Source organism: Balaenoptera physalus (assembly GCF_965194825.1).
Source record: "Balaenoptera physalus genome assembly, chromosome: 2".
Lineage (NCBI taxonomy): Eukaryota > Metazoa > Chordata > Mammalia > Artiodactyla > Balaenopteridae > Balaenoptera > Balaenoptera physalus.
In genome coordinates, this window is record NC_138883.1 from 79,895,124 (window position 1) to 79,919,400 (window position 24,277).

Sequence of the window (24,277 nt, forward strand, 5' to 3'; positions counted from 1 at the left end):
CGCATCATAGGGGTCCCAGAAGGAGAAGAGAGAGAGAAAGGACCTGAGAAAATATTTGAAGAGATTATAGTTGAAAACTTCCCTAACATGGGAAAGGAAATAGCCACCCAAGTCCAGGAAGCACAGAGAATCCCATACAGGATAAACCCAAGGAGAAACATGCTGAGACACATAGTAATCAAACTGGCAAAAATTAAAGACAAAGAAAAATTATTGAAAGCAGGAAGGGAAAAATGGCAAATAACATACAAGGGAACTCCCATAAGATTAACAGCTGATTTCTCAGCAGAAACTCTACAAGCCAGAAGGGAGTGGCATGATATACTTAAAGTGATGAAAGGGAAGAACCTACAACCAAGATTCCTCTACCCGGCAAGGATCTCATTCAGATTCGATGGAGAAATCAAAAGCTTTACAGACAAGCAAAAGCTAAGAGAATTCAGTGCCACCAAACCAGCTCTACAACAAATGCTAAAGGACCTTCTCTAAGTGGGAAACACAAGAGAAGAAAAGGACCTACAAATCCAAACCCAAAACAATTAAGAAAACGGTAATAGGAACATACATATCGATAATTGCCTTAAAAGTGAATGGATTAAATGCTCCACCCAAAAGACATAGGCTCGCTGAATGGATACAAAAACAAGACCCATATATATGCCGTCTACAAGAGACCAACTTCAGACCTAGGGACACATAAAGACCAAAAGTGAGGGGACGGAAAAAAATATTCCATGCAAATGGAAATGAAAAGAAAGCGGGAGTAGTAATACTCATATCAGATAAAATAAACTTTAAAATAAAGAATGTTACAGGAGACGAGGAAGGACACTACATAATGATGAAGGGATCAATCCAAGAAGAAGATATAACAATTATAGATATATATGCACCCAACATAGGAGCACCTCAATACATAAGGCAACTGCTAACAGCTATAAAAGAGGAAATTGACAGTAACACAATAATAGTGGTGGACTTTAAAACCTCACTTACACCAATGGACAGATCGTCCAAACAGAAAATTAATAAGGAAAGACAAGTTTTAAATGACACAATAGACCAGATAGATTTAATTGATATTTATAGGACATTTCATCCAAAAACAGCAGATTACCATTTCTTCTCAAGTGTGCACGGAACATTCTCCAGGATAGATCACATCTTGGGTCACAAATCAAGCCTCAATAAATTTAAGAAAATTGAAATCATATCAAGCATCTTTTCTAACCACAACGCTATGAGATTAGAAATCAGTTACAGGGAAAAAAACGTAAAAAACACAAACACATGGAGGGTAAACAATACGTTACTAAATAACCAAGAGATCACTAAAGAAATCAAAGAGGAAATCAAAAAATACCTAGAGGCAAATGACAATGAAAACACGACAATCCAAAACCTATAGGATGCAGCAAAAGCAGTTCTAAGAGGGAAGTTTATAGCAGTAGCAGCCTACCTCAAGAAACAAGTAAAAACTCAAACAATCTAACCTTACACCTAAAGCAACTAGAGGAAGAAGAACAAATAAAACCCAAAGTTAGCAAAAGGAAAGAAATCATAAAGATCAGAGCAAAAATAAATGAAATAGAAACAAAGAAAACAATAGCAAAGATCAATAAAACTAAAAGCTGGTTCTTTGAGAAGATAAACAAAATTGATAAACCATTAGCCAGACTCATCAAGAAAAAGAGGGAGAGGACTCAAATCAATAAAATTAGAAATGAAAAAGGAGACGTTACAACAGACACGGCAGAAATACAAAGCATCCTAAGAAACTACTACAAACAACTCTAGACCAATCAAATGGACAACCTGGAAGAAATGGACAAATTCTTGGAAAGCTACAACCTTCCAAGACTGAACCAGGAAGAAATAGAAAATATGAACAGACCAATCACAAGTAATGTAATCAAAACTGTGATTAAAAATCTTCCAACAAACAAAAGCCCAGGACCTGATGGCTTCACAGGTGAATTCTATCAAACATTTAGAGAAGAGCTAACACCCATCCTTCTCAAACTCTTACAAAAAATTCAGAGGAAGGAACACTCCCAAACTCATTCTATGAGGCCACCATCACCCTGATACCAAAACCAGGCAAAGATACTACAAAAAAAGAAAATTACAGACCAATATCACTGATGAATCTATATGCAAAAATCCTCAACAAAATACTAGCAAACAGAATCCAACAACACATTAAAATGATCATACACCACGATCAAGTGGGATTTATCCCAGGGATGCAAGGAATCTTCAATATACGCAAATCAATCAATGTGATACACCATATTAACAAATTGAAGAATAAAAACCATATGATCATCTCAATAGATGCAGAAAAAGCTTTTGACAAAATTCAACACCCACTTATGATAAAAACTCTCCAGAAAGTGGGCATAGAGGGAACCTACCTCAACATAATAAAGGCCATATATGACAAACCCACAGCAAACATCATTCTCAATGGTGAAAAACTGAAAACATTTCCTCTAAGATCAGGAACAAGATAAGGATGTCCACTCTCACCACTATTATTCAACATAGTTTTGGAAGTCCTAGCCACAGCAATCAGAGAAGAAAGAGAAATAAAAGGAATCCAAATCGTAAAAGAAGAAGTAAAATTGTCACTGTTTGCAGATGGCATGATACTATACATAGAGGATCCTAAAGATGCCACCAGAAAACTACTAGAGCTAATGAATGAATTTGGTAAAGTTGCAGGATACAAAATTAATGCACAGAAATCTCTTGCATTCCTATATACTAATGATGAAAAATCTGAAAGAGAAATTATGGAAACACTCCCATTTACCATTGCAACAAAAAGAATAAAATACCTAGGAATAAACCTACCTAGGTAGACAAAAGACCTGTATGCAGAAAACTATAAGACACTGATGAAAGAAATTAAAGAAGATACCAACAGATGGAGAGATATACCATGTTCTTGGATTGGAAGAATCAATATTGTGAAAATGACTGTACTACCCAAAGCTATCTACAGATTCAATGCAATCTCTATCAAACTACCAATGGCATTTTTTTACAGAACTAGAACAAAAAATCTTAACATTTGTATGGAGACACAAAAGACTCCAAATAGCCAAAGCAGTATTGAGGGGGATAAAACGGAGCTGGAGGAATCAGACTTCCTGACTTCAGACTATACTACACAGCTACAGTAATCAAGTCAATATCGTACTGGCACAAAAACAGAAACATAGGTCGATGGAACAAGACAGAAAGCCCAGAGATAAACCCACACACCTATGGTCAACTAATTTATGACAAGGGAGGCAAGGATATACAATGGAGAAAAGACAGTCTCTTCAATAAGTGGTGCTGGGAAAACTGGACAGCTACATAAGAATGAAATTAGAACAATCCCTAACACCATACACAAAAATAAACTCAAAATGGATTCGAGACCTAAATGTAAGACCGGACACTATAAAACTCTTAGAGGAAAACATAGGAAGAACACTCTTTTACATAAATGACAGCAAGATCTCTTTTGATCCACCTCCTAGAGTAATGGAAATAAAAACAAAAATAAACAAATGGGACCTAATGAAACTTAAAACCTTTTGCAAAATAAAGGAAACTACAAACAAGACGAAAAGACAACCCTCAGAAAGGGAGAAAATATTTGCAAACGAATCAACAGACAAAGGATTAATCTGCAAAATATATAAACAGATCATGCAGCTCAATATTAAAAGAACAAACAACCCAATCCAAAAATGGGCAGAAGACCTAAATAGACATTTCTCCAAAGAAGACATACAGATGGCCAAGAAGCACATGAAAAGCTGCTCAACATCACTGATTATTAGAGAAATGCAAATCAAAGCTACAATGAGGTATCACCTCACACCAGTTAGAATGGGCATCATCAGAAAATCTACAAACAACAAATGCTGAAGAAGGTGTGGAGAAAAGGGAACCCTCTTGCACTGTTGGTGGGAATGTAAATTGATACAGCCACTATGGAGAACAGTATGGAGGTTCCTTAAAAACCTAAAAATAGAATAACCATATGACCCAGCAATCTCACTACTGGGCATATACCCAGAGAAAACCATAATTCAAAAAGACACATGCACCCCAATGTTCATTGCGGCACTATTTACAATAGCCAGGTCATGGAAGCAACCTAAATGCCCATCGACAGACGAATGGATAAAGAAGTTGTGGTACATATATACAATGGAATATTACTCAGCCATAGAAAGGAAAGAAATCGGGTCATTTGTAGAGACGTGGATGAATCTAGAGACTGTCATACAGAGTGAAGTAAGTCAGAAAGAGAAAAACAAATATCATGTGTTAACGCATATATGTGGAACCTAGAAAAATGGTACTGATGAACTGGTCTGCAGGGAGGAAATTGAGACACAGATGTAGAGAACAAACGTATGGACACCAAGGGGGGAAAGCGGTGGGTGTAGGGGTGGTGGTATGATGAATTGGGAGATTGGGATTGACATATATAGACTAATATGTATAAAATGGATAACTAATATGAACCTGCTGTATAAAAAGTAAATTAAATAAAATACAAAAATTAAAAAAAAAAAAAGAAATAAACATCAGTAAAGCCACCACTGAAATATTAGTATTAGGGAATGGTAAGAGTCCAGGTATCAAGGTAAGGACTCACAGCAAGTCAAAATTTCTAAAGCTGGAAATTTGAATTCTGATATATGAAATTATTCAATCACTTGTCACGGTTTCATTTTATTACACCAATATTTTTCTAAAACTGCCTGTTAAAAACAAAACAAAACTGTTGGTAAGATTTTATTAAGGAAGGGCTCAGAAGTATGTGTTTTTCTTGTTTTTGGAAGTCCAGTACTTAATTGATATCTTGCCTAGGTTCTCTGGAAGTAGAGCCTGAGACAAGAATTTGGGTGCATGTTGTTTATTGAGTGGATGCTCTTGGGAGAAAAGAGGGGAGGAAGTAGGATACAGTAAAGAAAAGATCTAAACAAGGATGTGGTTCACAGACTGATCCCCCAGGGAGTTCTGAAGCATAAATTGTACCTTAGATTTGGTCTTTCACAATGAGGTAAAGAGTTGACCTTATATACTTCCATGTGAGTCAGTCATTGGCTGGAGGTTGTTCACACCACCTTGTCCAGTGTGTGTGTGTGTGTGTGTGTGTGTGTGTGTGTGTGATTTCCCAGGTGAAGTGGCTCTCCTTAGGTCAAAGACTATTCTCCAACACTCACAGCATCTTACACTTACCCAATGAAGGGGATCTGTAAAGGGTACCAACGGCATTCACTTTATTTGAAATTCTTCATTCCTAACATTTTTAATATTTTTGAAAAAGTTATAAATTTAAAATGTTTAATTTAACAGTAAATTAATATTATTTTTAACATCTTTAGTAATTTTAACAGCTTTCCTATTTAATATACTAAACATGCATTTCATATTCTGATACTTTGTTAGAGCAAAATTGTTTAGCTGCTCAATGAATTATTTTTGATGAGTGGCCGAATTTTGGAGTGTTCTTAAGCAATATAAATATTAGTAAATCCTAATGTTGAGTTACTTTATAGCAAGGGATACTAGAAGTGTTACATGTCTGTATTTTATGGATTCCTTACCCATTCCTATTCACCCAGAAAATGTTAATAGGATATGTGCTTTCAACAAAAGAAATTGTTTTATTTTACCCAAACTTTTCCATAGAATGAAGTAATAACCTTAATAAACAAAGTGATAGGAAGAATAAGTGGGGAAAAGTATAATTGGCATTCATAAAATAAGAGAGCAATGGCAGTATTATAAGTACAGTATTTGGAACTGCCTTTATACATTTGGAGGTTAGCACTAAGATTTATAAATGGCTAGGAAGCTTCAAATTTCTTACAAAGGTCATCACTGAGTGTTAATAAAAGGTATTGAGAATATGCATTTTGGTGAAATGAATGGCTATTTTTAAATTTTTTATAAGACCACACCAAAAAATGAATTTTAATCTATTAGTCAGCCTTAAGAAAGGAGGGGGAAAAATTCTTGATTATAAGAGGTCATAAACCACAATGAACTCCTGACTTGGTTCTTCTCTACTTTCACCTTAATGGGCCATTTGGACTTATGCAGGAAAACACAAAGCTCTTCGGGTTAGATTGATCATTTTCTCTTCTAACAATGACCATGTAAAAGTCTTTGTACATCAGATACTGTTACTGAGGATTCGAACCATTTGTAAATTTGCAGGATTCATTCCACATTCGGGGGGTTAATGTTTCCTTACTGGCTAACTAGGAACTATTTGAAGAGTTTGAAACTTGTTATTTTCACAGTGTTACTGTACATAGGTCTCCAGAGTGTGGGAGCTTCATAAACAACACATTTTGATCGGAACAGATGTACTGTCTCTCTAGAGGTTAGGAAGTTCATTATAACAGACAGCCCACCTAACATCCATTTGGTTAAACTCCATTAGGTATTAAAATACAATTCGAGATGTCTGAATGAAAAGTTTATTCAGTGATCAGCAGAGTATTCACATCTCTTCCAGATGAGGAAATGTTTACTCTCAATAGCAGTGGCCACATTCAAGTGATATATATTTGTAATATTGACTACTGTGTGGGTACTACTGATGGCTTTTACTGGTTCCTAAAATAAATGTCTTCTAGCAGCACTTAAAAGACATGATCTTAGCCACTTTCATATTCCAGGGAGGGACTAATGCTATCGTCCTCATAGGATAGAAAGGAAATACGGAAGCAGACAAGGGGAATACATGATATTCTTATATGTTTTTGATTCATGTTTCACCTATGTGGTCATTCTGCTCTAGCAGAAATTATTCTGTTCTTTCAGGGGAAAAAAACATCTACTTTAGGATTAGCTGGACAGCAAATGGCATCCCTTAAAGCAAAAGGCTTAAAGAGGAAATTATGAAATAAATTAAATTCCTTTCAAATGAAATATGATTCCTAGGAGCAGTGATCAATTTTTAGTTGAGAGGTAGTGAATGAGGTTAAATCATGAATTCACACTTTCCCTTGTGATCTTCAAATCAGCACTCTTAAATTATCTTCTTTAAAGGCTCAAAGTCACTTGTTGTTTTATGCTTCTCTCACGTTCCTGGTGCTAGCATATTAATGGTCTTTGCCATTTGTAGAGTAGCAAGCTGCTAGATCAATAAACGTGCTTAGCTGCTTGCCATTAAAATTGATCTGTACTATCCTTCCGATTGACGTCACATCCAGTTGTAAATATCATCAAGTAAGCTGTCAACTCATTTTCATTATGAGTGTTTTTCATTTCAAAAGATGGACTTCAGTAGGACAGCATGTTAGGATTTTTCTTCTTTATTTCTGACATTTCCCCAATAGCGTCAAGTGCATCATTAAAGGAAAATCAGGATTGGCCAAGAACTTTTTAAAAGAAGGGGAAATAACAACAGCAATAAAAACAACAAACAAACAAAAAAGACAAAAACTAGGGGCTTCCCTGGTGGTGCAGTGGTTAGGAATCTGCCTGCCAATGCAGGGGACACGGGTTTGATCCCTGGTCTGGGAAGATCACACATGCCACGGAGCAACTAAGCCTGTGTGCCACAACTACTGAAGCGCTCACGCCTAGAGCCCGTGCTCCGCAACAAGAGAAGCCACCGCAGTGAGAAGCCCGTGCACCGCAACAAAGAGTAGCCCCCGCTCGCCACAACTAGAGGAAACCCGTACACAGCAATGAAGACCCAATGCAGCCAAAAATAAATAAATAAAAAATAAATAAATTTATTTTAAAAAAGACAACTAAAGAGAAAGAATGTCAGAAATTTCTATAAAAATTGAAACTAGCAAGATGTGGATGTTCTCTTTCACATGTGAACCAGGCCCAGGAGGCCTTTATGAGTGTCTGGGTTTGCATAAAAAAAAATTATAGTGTTATATTCTTGGAAAGATATATTTCCAACAGAGTTTACTATTCGGACTTCAAAGGTGTATTTGTTTATATGATAGTTGACCAAAAATTCTTCCTGAGAAAAATCCTGGTATCATCTGTAAACCATCAGAATTAGTGTCATATGGTGGCAAGAGTACCTACCTGGATGTCCATCAATGTGAAAATCCTGGAACGGTCATAGTTTTTCTAATGGAATGTCAAACTTACTATGTTAGTTTGGTTTCTGAAGAATATTCCTCTGTCCTCATCTAGCAATACGGAACATAGGTCCCTAGGTCTTTGTTTACTATTCAGCTCCCACTGAAAGTCTGAGGAGCAATATTTATTGTAGATGATTTAAAGGTCATTTATGCCTCTAAAAACTCTAAATTGGTACAAATATAGTAGAATATATATGTGTTTATATGTACACATATATAGTTTATAAATAAACAAGCATATAAATATATTGGGGGCGATAAGATGCACACAGAAAATTAGAGAGCATTTTTGGATTATCACATAGTCTAGTTATTACATATTTGGACCATGTTAGTTCAACTCTTCACAGAATTATTATTACTCAACTGTTTTTTACATTAGAACTCAATTGTTAGTTAAAAGGTATTGCAAGAGGCATTTCTATAAAATTTATAACTAAATTTGTTACAAAAATAATTAAGATTATAATCTGTATCGCTCCACATATCCTATATGGAGTTTCTACTAAGATATATCTTTTTAGAGTTCAATGCTAAGCAAACTTTATTTTTATAAGAATCTGGAATCTTCTTCTTTGTTGATAAATAGAATTGTTTAACTGATATTTCCATTTAGTTTCTGCTGCCAGGAAGCTCAGAATTAAATTTGAAATACACAGTAAAAAATTAAATAGGTGTCATAGCATAAATATGTTCTGCATATATGCATTCTTGATTTTATATTTTTATCATTATTATCACTTTACATAAACTCTCTCAAATCTTTTGTGAAAAGAGACAGGGTATAAGTGATTATAAACAAATAAAATATTGTTTATCAGGGTGCCAGTTTAGGTTGTCTTAAAAACTTGTCAACTTTCAGTAAAAGTGAAAACCATGAATTATTCACTTCAAGAAAGTCCATATTCTCTTTGACAGAATGTACAGAATTTACAGTGCTAATATGACCTATGCAGTGAATGCCTGCTCAGTAATATATGCTAGAATATTTACTGTATCTTTGCTAATCTTTCCAACCACCTTGCAAATAGAGACAATGTATCCCCATTTTTCTGAGGGTCAGGGAGCTTAATTTATTTATGATCACCTACCTAGTAGGTGATAGAGCCATTGCCCAAGTCCCACACATGAAATGAAGAAATAAACTCTGTAGAGTATAAGTTGCAGAGTCTAGTGTACTTTAATTATAGGAATGATAAGTTCCATGTCTTGTGTATCTTTGTTTTCTTGGGTGCCAGTACCTGGCAAAGACTAAATGCTAAAGAATATTTAATACATAATAGATGTAACAAATGAGTAAATGAATTGTGAGTAATATTACAAATAGCAGAAGTCATATAATGACTATAATAATATGTAACAATTATATAATAAAATATTTGGGCTCATTAATATTTGTATTATTTGTATACATGTTATATTTAAACTTAGAACCTATTACTTCACAAGCATTTCATTGGTGATTCTATGCAAATTATTTCACTGAATTTTACAGAAAGTCTGTGAGGTAGATATCCAGGAAACCAGCTTCAGAAAGCATAAAGCAGTTAGCTGGAGATTGTGAGTTAGAGCTCATAATCATATAAAACTTTGCTGTTAAGTGATCCTTATTTAATTGGTCTTTAATTTTAAGGAGTGGGTTCCATATTTTATAAATCTACTCCATCTGCTCACAACTGGATATCAACTTAGTTGATCATTCCTTCTTCCTGGAGACACTTTCTTCACTTGGCTTCTAGGACCTCATACTCTTTCAGGTTTCTCCCTACCTCACTGGTCAATCCATTTGTCCTTTTTGTTGATCCCTCTTCTTTTCTTCAAGGAGTAGGATGCTGGTGTGATCCAGTGCTTAGTCCTTGGCCCTTTTCAATTCTCTGTCAACACTCGCTCCCTTGGTGATACCCAGTATCATGGCATAAAATACAATTTTCATCACTATTTCATATGACATTTCTTTTTGGATATCTACTAGGCATCTCAAACTCAACCTGCCCAAATCATATCTTTTCTCCTAAACTTGCTCTCAGTTTATCCCCTCCCAATTGAAGGCAATGCCATCCTCCCAAGTGCTCAGGTCAAACACCTTGGTGTCATGGTGTAATACCCTCTTTTTCACTCTCTTTCATATCCCATTTTCATTACATTAGCAAATTCTGTTGGCATTACCATCTAAATATATTTAGAATTGGATTATTGGATCAATTTTTATTGTCTCTATTGATACCACCCTGATTTAAGCCTTCCTCATTTCTCTTATGGATTATCACAATCTCCTCCTAACTGATCTATCTGCTCCTACCCTTGTCCGTTACCATCAGGAGAGCAACCATGGTGATCCTTTTGAAACTTAAGTAACATCTCATCAGTTCTCTTCCCCCAAATGACATAATGGTTCTCTATTTTACTCAGGTGTAGCTCTACACGTCCTGGCTTTCCAAATTCTCTTTGACATCCTCTTTACTACTCTCATCCACCTTACTGTTCCTTTAATATGTCAGGGAGGTAATCATTTCAGAACTTTTTATTCATTTCAGAACTTTTTTCTGGCTGTCTCTTCTATGTGGAATAAGAACATTCCAAATGTGCCTTTTCTCAATGAGGTGAGGTACATAATTGAAAAGGGCCGAGGACTAATCACCTAATCAAATAGGGTGATTAGGTGTATACCCTAATCACTCTATTTAAAATTGAATTCTTATCCTAATTCCCCATACCCTGATCTACTTTTTCTTTTTTCACCAACTTATTTCTAATATAATACATTAATTATTTCTTATGCTTTTCCTTTGTTTATTTTTTATGTCAATTTGCTGGAATATAAACTTCTTAAGGGCAGAGGTATTTTTTAAAAAAATTATCCATATATCTCAGTCTCCTGGAACAGTGTATGAATTATAGTATATGCACAATAAACAGTTGTTAAGTTATTTCTCAATGTTAAATTCACATTGAGAAATTACAGTGCATTTTTGAAGGTACTACAGGGTCAACTATCCTAGGACAAATTGCAACTAACTTTTTGTGATTATAGGCAGTTACTATAGGCAGGTTCATATTGCACCCTGCTTTTAAGATTAAATCAGAGATGATTGTGATGTAATGCAGTGTGTTCCTTTGACCAAAGAAGCCCCTAAACCTGTTAAGGGCACATAGAGGCATGCCCTTTTCTTGCCATTTGACACATTGCCACTCTGTTTATTGATTATCTAACAAAGATCTAATAAAATGTAGCATTGCTTATTACAGGTGGTTTCTGCTTATGTTTTAGCAGAGGTAACATCATGTTTGCAGGCAGATACAGCAAGAGCAAATAACATTTCTCTTCCTGGCATTCATTTTCAATGCCTTGCCTCTGGGAAGTCATTGTCGAAAAGTGTTGACTATCTAGTACATGTATTTTTTGGAAATCAGAGACTCATACCCATCTGACTCTAATTTTCACTTTGGACTATTTTATCTCAATCCTAACTAATAAGTTGTAATTGACATATGATCTTTCATTTGTCGTTAGGAAACCTCCTGATTATTTTTCTTTGTGTGTGTGTGTGTGCAGGCCCAGAAATATTGAACACATTTTTAATAAAAACATCACTCCATAACACAAATATTTTCATTTTAATATATTATCAACTTTTGTCTACTTATATGTATATTTTTCATAGTTGAATTTGTAAAATTTGTTTAAATTTAATGTTTTTCTTTCTCCAAACATAACCTCCAATTGTTAGCTAACCATCTATGCTGCTCAGTGCTGAAGCATTGAGTTTCATAAACATTGGAATCCAGTAATGATAGGGAAACCCATAAAAAAAGGGCACAACTCTCCCTTTAAAATAGACTTTTTTTCTTCAATTTGGTGTATTTATTTTCTTTCAAGCATCTGAGTGAATTTCCTCTTTAATCACAAACAGAAAATGAAGTGATTAAATTTGTGATGAGTGTTATTAAGTATACCATACTACAAATCATTTTTCTAGGTCTAAAACATATAGTGAAAAAAATCTTAGTATTCTCCACAATTTCATTTCCTATTTTTAAGGAAAATGTTTAAATTTAATTTATTGCTTTTATTGCTATTACTTTGCTTTCTCAAAAACAACAGGTACTCTCTTATAATGTGTTGCTTAATTTTCTTGTCTTGATTAACAATTTAGATTGTCTTGGGTTTTCAATCTGTTTTGTGAGTTTAACCCTCCTCCCCAAGTTCTATATTCATTTTGCTAGGTTGATTTAATTCACTCTAAATTAATTAATTTAAAATTAATTAATTAATTCCCCCTTGACAACTGCCTTAGTGGCATCACAACTCATATTTATGGTGGTGTGCCTGTTCTAATTAAAATCAATATGTAGTGCCTAATGACATAGTCTTATCTACTAGAAATACTAAAACACTAGATGAAACACATTCTGTTTTTAGACCAAGATCCATATGACCTAACACCATTCAATAGTACAACTACAATAAAATACTTATTTTGTATATTAAAATATAATATGATTAAGATCATTTGTATGCCAGTCACTAATACCCTAGTAATCAACACATTGTCTGGAAATTAAAATGACACTGACCTTTTAAATCAGATAAATCATTACCCCTCCATACATGTTATCCACTTTAGATTTCAGGGATATGTAATGCATTCATTCAAATGCCATCTAATTTTCTAGACTTATCATGAAATAAATTCCAAATTTGTTGCAAATATTGCTAAATTTGTTGCAAATATTGCTAAATTTGTAGAGTAGGGGGGTTCATCTTAAAAGACTTCTTAGTTCCGTTTGTGAATCTGACACTGACCTAAAATAACATATTGGGAGGAAACAATGTTACTTCTGTATCCATCCCTCCTGGAACAGTACTGATAAAATTTTATAGTGGGCTGGTATAAGAATTAAGTTATAGTCTCCTCCCAATTAAAGAATTGCCAGTTTATTATACTCTGTATGGCAGAGAAGGCAGAGAGAGCTCATTTGATACTAGTTGAAATTTGGCATAGAATTTTATATAGCGTGTGCTTTGTCTAATTAATGGTTATGGCTATAATTTTAAAAAAGATGTTTCAGATCATATGCATTAAGCTAAAGAGAAGCTATGCCTTCCTGAGTTGACCAAAAGGTCTAAAATATGTTCTCTACAACCCAATTTTCTAAAAACATGTTACTCTATGCTTGTTTCTCAGACCTAATTTCTTAGGTCAGCCTTATGATTTCTCCTTTTTCTCTTTGACTATTTATGTGTCATGTAAAAAATTAGCATCTTCAGATACCATCACAATCTATATAAAGCTAAACAATCAATATTAAAACAGTGCTTAATCTATGCAAAGGTCTGTGTGGAAAGCCATATAAGATCAAAAAAGTTCCTGCTGTCAGAGAGCTAACACATCTGTTTTCTTCTTAATGTCTATTTCTCCCTTCTCAACACTCAGAAATGATCAATTTTGATCTTTTTAAAAAACTATTCCACTTTTCTTTTTTTTTAATTCAGATGCTTTCATTTTGGCTTTTTTTGGATGATTCTTCTTATTTTATCTGGATTAACTCTTGCCACAATATTTTGCTCCCCAATTTAGAAGAGTTTCCTTTAATTTTAGTCCTTTAGTTTACTCTCTCTAATGAACCATTGAGCAACATAACCCTTATCTCATATATGTGGAATGGTGAAAGCTTACTTCAGTAGAAACTTGAAACAAACAAACACTAGTTCTGTAATGCATCTGTGAGATGCAATTCAAATTATTTATCCCATGGGAATCACTGGTTATACAATATAAAATAAAGTACCTTTCAAGGGAATAACCTAACATGAGTGTTTCTCCTTATCAATGGCAATATTAATCTTTGTTGAAACCTACATGGAGGGTAATTCTCCTAGTAAATCTGGTGACCAGGGTAGTTTGTGCATTCAATGACATGTACTAAAATAGCAAATCAACATTTTAAGTTTAGAAGACTCTTGGGCTTTCTGTTTTTAATCAGGGTATTGATTCTCTTGCCCAATTGCCTCTACCACCAAATACAGGCACACAACTCTGGCATACACTATTCATTATCAAAACCAGCCACTAACATTTACTTTTCACTTGTATGCACTAAGGCATTCTGGGATCTATCATGAGGTGCAAAGAATGATCATTGAGATCACTGATCTGGTACTATTCTTCACTGTAAAAACAATATCCATAAAGCAATGTGACCATTTATCTCTCCTCTGTATTGTTTTAACCTACACCCATAGATGATTATATTTTACATTTTAAATACTTAAAAATATAGACGGGCAGAGTACATAATTTAAGAATACAAAATTGAATATTGTATTCAGTTGTAAATGAGGTATCTTCCCGCACTGTTCCAGTTTCTCCTCCTAAAGGAAAACATGTTCTTGGTTTATGTGCCCTTCCATATTCATTATATTATCTTTACCTATTTCTACCTTTATCTATTGATCTATCTATTGTCCTTTTAAAAATACATATACTGACAGATTATATATATTATTACAAAGTGAATTTTGTACACTAAAAAGTATCTGTTGAACGACTTCAACTAATTTATGTAGGTACTTCCCCTCAAGGAAGTGGAACAAAATTCTCCACTGCTTAAGTGTGAGATGCTCATGGGAATTTTGTTCTAAAAGGTACAGTATGGAAAGGGAGGAAAAGAGTAACTTACAGTGGAGAAAACTGGCAAACACTGCTTTAGCCAGTTAAGAGATAAGTCATCAGTAATCAGTGGTCATGGGGATAGCATGTACCCTTGATATCATGTGATAAGGATGATTTACCTCTGTGGTCTTCCTTCCTAAATCCCATAAGCTCATCTAACCATTAGAAACATATCAGACAAACCCAAATTAAAGGACATTGTGCAAAACACCTCAATAGTGCTCCTCAAAACTGTCAAGATCATCAAATACAAGAGAAGGCTGAGAAACTTTCACAGTCTAGAGGATCCTAGGGAGATTTTATAACTAAATATAAAGTGATATACTGGATGGGATCCTAGAACCAAAAAAATACATTAGGTAAAAACTAAGAGGGGGCTTCCCTGGTGGCGCAGTGGTTGAGAATCTGCCTGCTAATGCAGGGGACGCGGGTTCGAGCCCTCATCTGGGAAGATCCCACATGCCGCGGAGCACCTGGGCCCGTGAGCCACAACTACTGAGCCTGCGCGTCTGGAGCCTGTGCTCCGCAACAAGAGAAGCCACGATAGTGAGAGGCCCGCGCACCGCGATGAAGAGTGGCCCCCGCTTGCCGCAACTAGAGAAAGCCCTCGCACAGAAACGAAGACCCAACACAGCCAAAAATAAATAAATAAATAAGTAATTTAAAAAAAAAAACAAAAAAAACAAAAAAAAACAAAACTAAGGAAACCTAAAAGTATGGACCTTAGTTATTACTAATACACCATTATTGGTATTAGTTGTGAAAAATGTATTGTAGTACTTGGGTATGGCGTATATGGGAACTCTCTGCAACATTTTTCCAATTTTTCTGTAGTTCTAAAATTTTTCTAAAATACAAAGTTTGTTGAACATTTAAAAAATACCCTTTGTGTATGGCTGTATTGATATTTTTGTTTACTATCATAACCTACCTCGTACAAGAATTTACGTATTTCAGATATGATTTAACTTTTGGAAATAAATTATAATTTTAAATAGAATGTATAGAATATTCAAGATTACTCTGTATTATTCTCTTAATCATATTCAATTTTATATGGTATACAACCAAAGAAATGTAAACGAGATTGCTTCATTTATAACAGAAGTATTAGAATATAAAATGTGAATAATTTCCACAGCTAAGAGTATTCTACATTCCTATTACTCTTGGACTATATAGTGTTTAACATTTTCATCAATGATGAAGTAGATTTCATTCAGTTCTCCTATGGTGAATATAACTCACTTTGGATTCTAAGCCTGGATAATAAGTTAAAGTCACAAAAGAACAAAATAATATACATACTTGGAAAAGGTTGGCTGGATTTAAGTGTAGCTATAGATTTAACTGTATATTACAGGACATGATAATGTATTACAATAATGTGCAAAGTAGGGATGTGTAACTGTTGGACTAACACCACTTAATAGATGTCCAGGGTAGGGCTAAGGGGGTTTCTGAACAGGAGCACAGAGCTTATCAGGCTGGTCAGACAGAGACAGTGGTAGCCCTGGAAGCCAGACCTGCTCAGAAAACCAGATGCAGAAGTGGGGGAATGTTTAGTGAGGCAAGTGGAAAATGAGATTCAGGGAGAGGAAAAGGATCAGAGCTGGGAAGGTTCAGCAAGAAATAACTTCAAAATTCATTAAATGAGTAGAAGAGGCCATAGGACCAATATGAATGTCAACATCTGGACCATTTGCCAGGAGCACTTATTTTCATATCTTTGTGACTTTATAAATGCTGCTTCTTTTATTGGGAACACTCTTCTTTTCCTTTTTCATTAACTTCAATTCCATCTTTACAATTCTGTTCTGATATTATATTTTGGGTAGTGGGGGAAAGGTCTCTAACTCTCCAGGTTGAGTTAGGTGCCCCTTCTTTGTGCCTTCATGGTGTCCTGAACTTTCTGTCTATTAGAGACAGATCTGTTGACCTGAACTGTTTCTGTTTATCTGTGAGTCTCCTGCAATCATTTGTGAATTCCTTCTCTTTTCTGTTGTTTGAATCTCTGTATGTTCCATTCTTAGTGCAATGTGCGATCACAGTAAATACTCTCCCTATGCTTGCAGAATAGGAAGACTGGCAAAAATGAGACAGGGTACCCATAGTGAGGCCTCTCAAGTATTTGACAGGGTATCAACAGAGAAGGACCTAGATTCCAATATTTTGTAATTCAGTGCAGACATCATGAGCCATGAGGCAATCCTCAATTAATACCTTGCATTGTTTAGATCACAACACAACCTATACACAAGCTGCAAACACACAACCAAAAGCAGATTTTAGGGAATTGAAAGGAACTAGTGACACAAAGATGACAATCTGTAGGGAAATAAGACTTCAAAAGAAAGAATAAAGGAACTGGCACTTTGTTTCTTTAGGGGCCTAAAAGAGAAGACAATTTAATAAAAACCTTCACGGCTAGACAAGGAATTTCCATTTGAACTAACGACAGAAGAGAAAATGAACTCAAACTTGAGTACGAGAAAAAATTACCCATCAGTTACAACTGTTTATCATTAAGATATATTTAAGGAAGTTGTCATACAACTTTATTCTGGATAGATTTTTATCTACTGGAGCTAGTTTATGCCTAAGCTTGTATGAAGTTGAGTCGGGGAGCTAAATGATTGCAAAATGCTTTGTCCAGTCCTAAGATTCAATGGTTCCAGTGGTGAGAGTTCATTTCTACTTATAACATTCATCCTGGAGATGTCTGATTCTCAAAGTAAACTTTAAGATAAGGCATTACAGTTTGGATCTTTCCAAATGATCTCCTCTAAGTTGTTCTACACACTTGAGCCTCCGATGGTCATGAATCACTGCTAATCTCTTAGAAACATATTTCTCCAGATAACATCAGTTTCTCTCAGAATATGGAGAGGAACGAAGGATTGCATTTATTTTATGCCTCTGCTGAGAATAAATGTAGACATTTACTTGAGACCGAAGAAGTTAAGATCATTTGGGGTTGGTATCTGGTTTATAAACAGGCAGTTCTTTGTATATAAACCAGCTGACCCAAAGCAGCATCTGGCTTGTTCCTTGTGGTAATTGTGTGCTCAGACAAAACTCCCCTTATATTTTCCTTTAGTCACATTTGCCAGTTACCACTAAACCAAACGAAATCTACCTTCTTTGTCGGCCTGGTAACTTATTCTTCAGTGATAGTTTAGAGAAATCTCTGAAAATATAATACCTAGTAATATTAATACTATGAGAATATTTATTTCGGGTGTTATTTAACTAGTTATGAAAGCACTTGGAGTTTTACAACAGTAGAATAAATTCTGTTATTATGTCGTTTCAAGGACTGTGAAGTCTGTTCTAAAGCAGCTACAGAAGGGATGGTCCCCTTCTTCCTCCCATTTACTTCTGCATTTAGATCTCTGGAAGAAAAAACACTCCAAAAGACCTAAAAGCAAAAGGCAAGATGAACACATTCAAGTTTTCTATTGAACTTGTAGCTCTGATATGCAAGTAGCAAATTTTCACTTGAAAAATAAACCCTCACAACCACCCCTCCGCCCTGCAAGGGGAAAAAATAAAGGCCCGAGGCAAACATAATCAACTATGCTAGGAAAAATTTAAAATATGTATGCAGCCATAGGGAATTCCAGTATTTGAGTGGAAATACGCAGTTCCAACTGCAAGATGCTGTTAGGGTTACCGTGCTCTGACCACTTAGGCTGAAAGTGAAAGAGTCATTAATTAAGAAATAACGATCAAGGTATGGGGCATTTCCTGGGGATTAATGACCAGCTGGGGGAGTTGATAGCCCACAGTGCAGCCAAGGACCATTAACCCCAGCTGGTCATCAATTCCTGGGCCCTATGTTATAGTCATTATTGCTATCATAAGCCAAAAATGAAAAGCAAATGGGTCTATGGATTACTTTATGGATGATGCAGTTTCAATTGGTATCTACAGGGCATTCCTGGGGAATGAATGCTCTGCCCACGAGCCAATCATGTGCTTCGACATTCCATTCTACTTAGGATGCTGCCTGGGAGGAATGGAGGGCGAATGAGGTAGGCAGCCAATGGTTGAAAAGTTTCAGGTCTCTGTTGATACTTGAGAGCTATTGAAAGCATAAAGACCACACGGAGGAAGATTCAGAGAAAGAAAAGAAAATGTGCTATATAGGTAGGTGTGCGTGTTTTCTTGTGGGTGCCCCAGTTTAGTGCCTTTATTGTGAAGTGGAAAAAAAATCCCTGGATGGTAATGAAACTCCTAGAAGACAGAAAGTGCCAATTTGCAGAAGGAAAGGATAGAGATGAAAGGACAATGTTCTCTATTGAAAAAAAATACACATACATTAAAAATAAAGAATATGAGGGACTGTCAGCTTACAGTGATCAGATTGGACAGATAGAAATTAATTATATTTGGTTTAAGAAGTTGTTTCTGCAGCCTTGGTCAATTTTAAAAAGCACATTAGAAGATATCTCAAACTGACTTTCCAATTACCATGGATGGCAGCAAAGTGCGTGGAAACAAAACTCATTTAAAGTAGGTAAATGCATTTGATGCTGACTGACAATATTTTAAAAATTCACAAATTTAGTCACTGGTCAAGCTATTTTGAAGGTGATTCTGAGGAGAGATGACTTTTGCTAAAGGAGAACAATATTAATGGGAGCCCTTCACCATCAAATTAATAATTTCAGATAAGAAGATGCAGTGGGACAGAGTGTGTCTATGCACACGTGTGTGCCTGTTGCAGGATGCCAGGAGTGAAGAAAGGTTGAACTGAAAAATGATTTTGTACCAGAATTTTATTTTTAATTGCAAAATAATTTTACAAAAACCAATACCCAAATTCACCTTTTCCTAGTGCCTTATAATGGTTTGAGAGATGAATTTTCTAATACAGATATATAAGAAATGAAGAAATTAGCTTTTAGGCAATTAGTCTATGATCAAACCTTTAAAAATTGTACTTTTTCAGTGGAGAGGAATGGCTTACAAAACAAAATATCGTACATTGCGTGTTCTACACACACGCACCCCCCACCCACTCCAACAGAAGCAAGGGTTAAAGCTAGGCTGAAGGAAGATTAACAAAAGCTCAATGAAGAAATAGTAACCAGTGTTTCTATGGCTGAGTGGTAAACAACAAAAGCAGACCTTATTAAATACAAATCAAATACAAATGGCATCACTTTGTTTCTATGTTGTGTTTTTAATCAGCATCATTTTTTCTCTATCTGTGATGGTGAAACATTTCAAGGAAGGAGATTCATTTTTTTTATTTTTAACATGAACATGTTTTTAAACTCAGAGCATAGATTATAGCCTGGGTTCAGTTATGTTTCTTTGACTCCCCAGTATGCAGAGAAGAATCAGCCTATTGACGGTAATCCTTGAATATTGATATTCTCTTCAACTCATCTAATATTCTTCACATATTCCTGGATCATTAAAGATGGATAAGAGAAATTCACAAACTTGTTTGTGTCATCTACCTAACTCGTAATATAATAGAGCCAAGCAAAATAAATCATGTTGTGTTATTTATTTTTAACTTTTCAACTTTGCTCCCCTCCAGAACATTATTTACCCTCAGGGTTTCAGATATCCATCCAAGTGGATGACTTCCAAATCTCCATTTTCAGCATTGATCTCTCACTCAAACTTCAGTACTCAATTTATAACAAATTTCAAGACCTTTATATCTTATGGTCTTGCAGACTTCTGATATTCAATAGTTCTCAAACCAAAATTGGGCACATTTCCCATACCTTCTCTCTCTTTTCAAAATCTCACTCTCTGTTTCCAGAACTACAATTTTCGCATTCATTCAGGCTAAAGACCTTGAAATTATCCTTGATTTTGCCTCTCCGTCATCCCACATAACCAGATTGTTACCAAATTCTAACTTTCTTTCATGTGCAGAGCACTTCATACCTTTCCTTAGACTCCCTCTTTCATCTTATCTTCCCCACCTCCATTGGTACTAGATGAATGGGCTGATATAAACATGAAGGGAGCTTTCTCTTGGCTGGGCTGTCCTTGTCAACATTTTAATCAATTAATTTGGACAAAATATACAAATCACTATGAAATAGGCAGATGGCAGGACTATGAAAGGAATAGGGAGTCCTTTGCTTGAAAAGAATCAGAATCCACAAGATATAGACTCATCACTCCCTTTCTTTATAACCTCTTGATGGTTCTCTATTGTCTTCAGCCTGGAGACCATGATTCTCATCCTGGAACATTAGTCTTTATTTCTTCTCATTGTGTTCCCTGCACCTTACAATTCCTTCATGTGTCGTGCCTTTTCACACCTCAGTAACTTTCCTCAAGGGGTTCCATCATTTGGAAATAATCTCGTACTACAGGTATTTCTTCCTCTTAAAAAAAGCCTACTTACTCTCATCTATGCCATCCAGCAATCACATTCCTTGATATTTACCAGAATGAGTTGAAAACTTATGTCCACACAAAACCTGCACACAGGTGTTCATGGCAGCTTTATTCATAACTGCCCAAACTTGGAAGCAACCAAGATGTCCTTCAGTAGGTGAATGGATAAACTGTGGTACATCCAGACAATGAATATTATTCAATTCTAAAAAGAAATGAGCTATCAAGCCATGAAAAGACATGCAAGAATCTTAAATGCATATCAGTAAGTGAAAGAAGCCAATCTGAAAAGCTACATACTGTATGATTACAGCTATATGACATTTTGAAAAAGGCAAAACTATGGAGAAAATAAAAAGATTGCCAGGGGTTGGGGGGGTGGGCACGGGAGGGATGAATAGACAGAGCACAGAGGATATTTAGGACAGTGAAAATGCTCTGTATGATGCCAAAATGATGGATAAATGTCATTATATATTTGTCCAAACCCATAAAATATACGACACCAAGAATGAATGGTTAACTGTAGACTTTGGGTGATTATGATGTGTCAATGTATCAATGCAACGAATCTGCCAGTCTGGTGTGGGGGGGGTGTTGATAATTGGGGGAGGCTATCCAGGGGGTGTATGGGAAATCTCTGACCTTCCCTTCAATTTTGTTGTGAACCTAAAACTGCATTAAAAAAAAAATAAAGTCAATAAAATAAAACAAACAAAAAACTCCTACCTATCCTTCAAGGCCTAGCTGAATATCATATTCTCTCTGTTGTTTTCCTCAATTCCCTCAACCCTCCTAATAAGAATAAATGCTTCTTCAGCTTTTGTTCCCACAGCATTTTCCATAAGCATTCCATCATAGTATTTACCATTTTGTGGTTTCTTTTATTTACTTATCAGTGTCATAGCAACCTGTGAGCTGTTTGATGGCAAGTAGTTTTACCTTTATCTCTCTCTCTAAATTGTTAGCGCCCAAAGAAACAAGAGGCACCTAATGGGTACTTGATTGGTTGCTGTATTTTGTTCATTAGAATAAGGGGCCAGCCCTAACTAGGTGAAATTGAATGTGAAAAATATTCTGTTCAAGTATAAGCCACATAGTGTGGGCTTTGTGGCTTATCAGCTACATGAATAAAGGTGACCTGGAGGTTTAGTCAACAGTAACCTCATTTGAGAGCAATGTAATTATGGGTAGCATCAATAGGAATAAATAAGTTATGTAGACCACTGGAAGATATAATCCTATATTCTCCTTCATTGGCATGAAAAAAGCTATAATGCCTAAGATTTCTATAATACTCTCTCCTATAAAATTTTGGGGACCACATTTTAAAAGTAACCCAGACAGAATGAAACATTTTTTCAAAGGTGAACAGCAAGGATAGTGAAGGAAATAAAAAACATATCCTAAGAAGACACTCAGAAGGAGACAAGAACACTGATTTCTGATGATCCACTGAATGTCTAAGGTATGAGTGGAATTAGGCTAGTTCTGTATGACCACAAGGATGAAATTAGCAAGTAAGGGGTATGAACTTACAGGAGTCAGATTTTGCTTCTGTGAAAGAATATTTTCTGATTATCAGAGTGGTATCTAGGTAGCCTAGCTCACCGCTAGAGGTGGTGTCACTTGGTACACACTGGGCATCGACTTTTTAGGAGTGATCAGATGGGATCAATTAGATATTCTCATGGATGTATTTTTTTCTTTGATTGACGCACTTATTACCATCAAAAATTAAAGAGAGAACTTATATACATTTAGATGGAGCAGAACTCGTTAGTTCATTAGTTGCCAGAGTCCACATTATTTTATTGTCATAATTATTTGCTGCATACATTTGTTTTCAACCTGCCTAGTTCTTGAAGACCTTTGAGTTTTCAACATCTGATTTGAAAGATTTCTTCCAGTTGTGAGATTTTAGGCTTCTCTTCCTCAACATAAATTTTCCTCTCTATCTGCACAGTCCAGTGTCTTCATTGGTCCATCGTAGTTTTCTTCACCTGCCTTGGAGGACTTAGTGTAGTATGAGACCACTGGCCTTGTAACTGAAGCTCTAAATTGGGCAGGCTTATCCACTTTGTTTTGGGCAGTAAGACTTGGACATGGAGGTGCAGAGATGAACTCGAGGTCTCTTCAGTAAGGATTGCTCACAAGAGGAAGAAGGACAGCATAGAACTAGGCATGCCCAGTGATCCTTTCCAAATTAAACTGTAAGATAAAGCAGTCTACTTCCCCAAGGGCAGGGTGAAACACAGATTTACACTTTTTGGGTTCCCTTCATAAGAAGGAAACACAAGGAATGGGAAAAGTATATTTTCCATTAACATCAGTGTCTTTTGCTAATTATTTTACATGTGTAGATCTAATCTCCCCCAAAGATAAGATGTTTGAGAGCAGGCATTTACCATATTATTTCTTTGTTTAACTCAAAGTGCCCAGGACTGTGTAAAGACTTTATAAATACTAAATACCATCACATGATATAAACAGTAATGAATGAGAAATCCAGAGACTCAAGTTATAGTCCTAGCTCTGCTACTATGAGATCTTAATGTTCCAGGCCTCAGTTTCTTATCTGTGAAATGGGAGGATTGAAAATAAGTACTATCCAGGAGGGAATCATAAGCCTAAGACCAATAAGTATGGTTGAAATAGATTGCATGAATTGGTTATAAGAATCTATTCAGAAGTTAAAATGAAATAAAATGTAGTTATTCACTGATCTTGCAGAAATGACTTGCTATAATTGAATTTAATATAAGTGAAAGAGCTTGAATATCTACAAAAGCATCTGATAATGACATAAATGTCTGTTCTGCACAGTTAGTTCCAATTTGCAGGTGCCTAGAGCATCTTCTTCCTGGGCAGAGTCGTATACTCCATACTTATCTTTTTCCATCTTTTTTTATCTTTAAAATACTAATGTTCTGATCTGGCAAAGTGTTCTGGAGGAGAAGGATCTGGTAACCTAATTCACACAAAGGTGAGAGGTTCATGTTCTGTATCTGTTCATAGCAGAATTGTAGGAAAGTGTTACACACTAGGTGGGGAGATATTTTTGGACATGGAGCCTTTTTCCAG

The 24,277-nt window shown here is 35.6% G+C and overlaps 1 long non-coding RNA gene across 1 annotated transcript in view; it reads left to right on the forward strand.

The window, feature by feature from the left end:
* The window catches only part of LOC309656288, a 344,992-nt gene that overhangs the window by 274,891 nt on the left and 45,824 nt on the right, over nucleotides 1–24,277 (forward strand). The gene's annotated exons all lie outside the window — the stretch shown is intronic.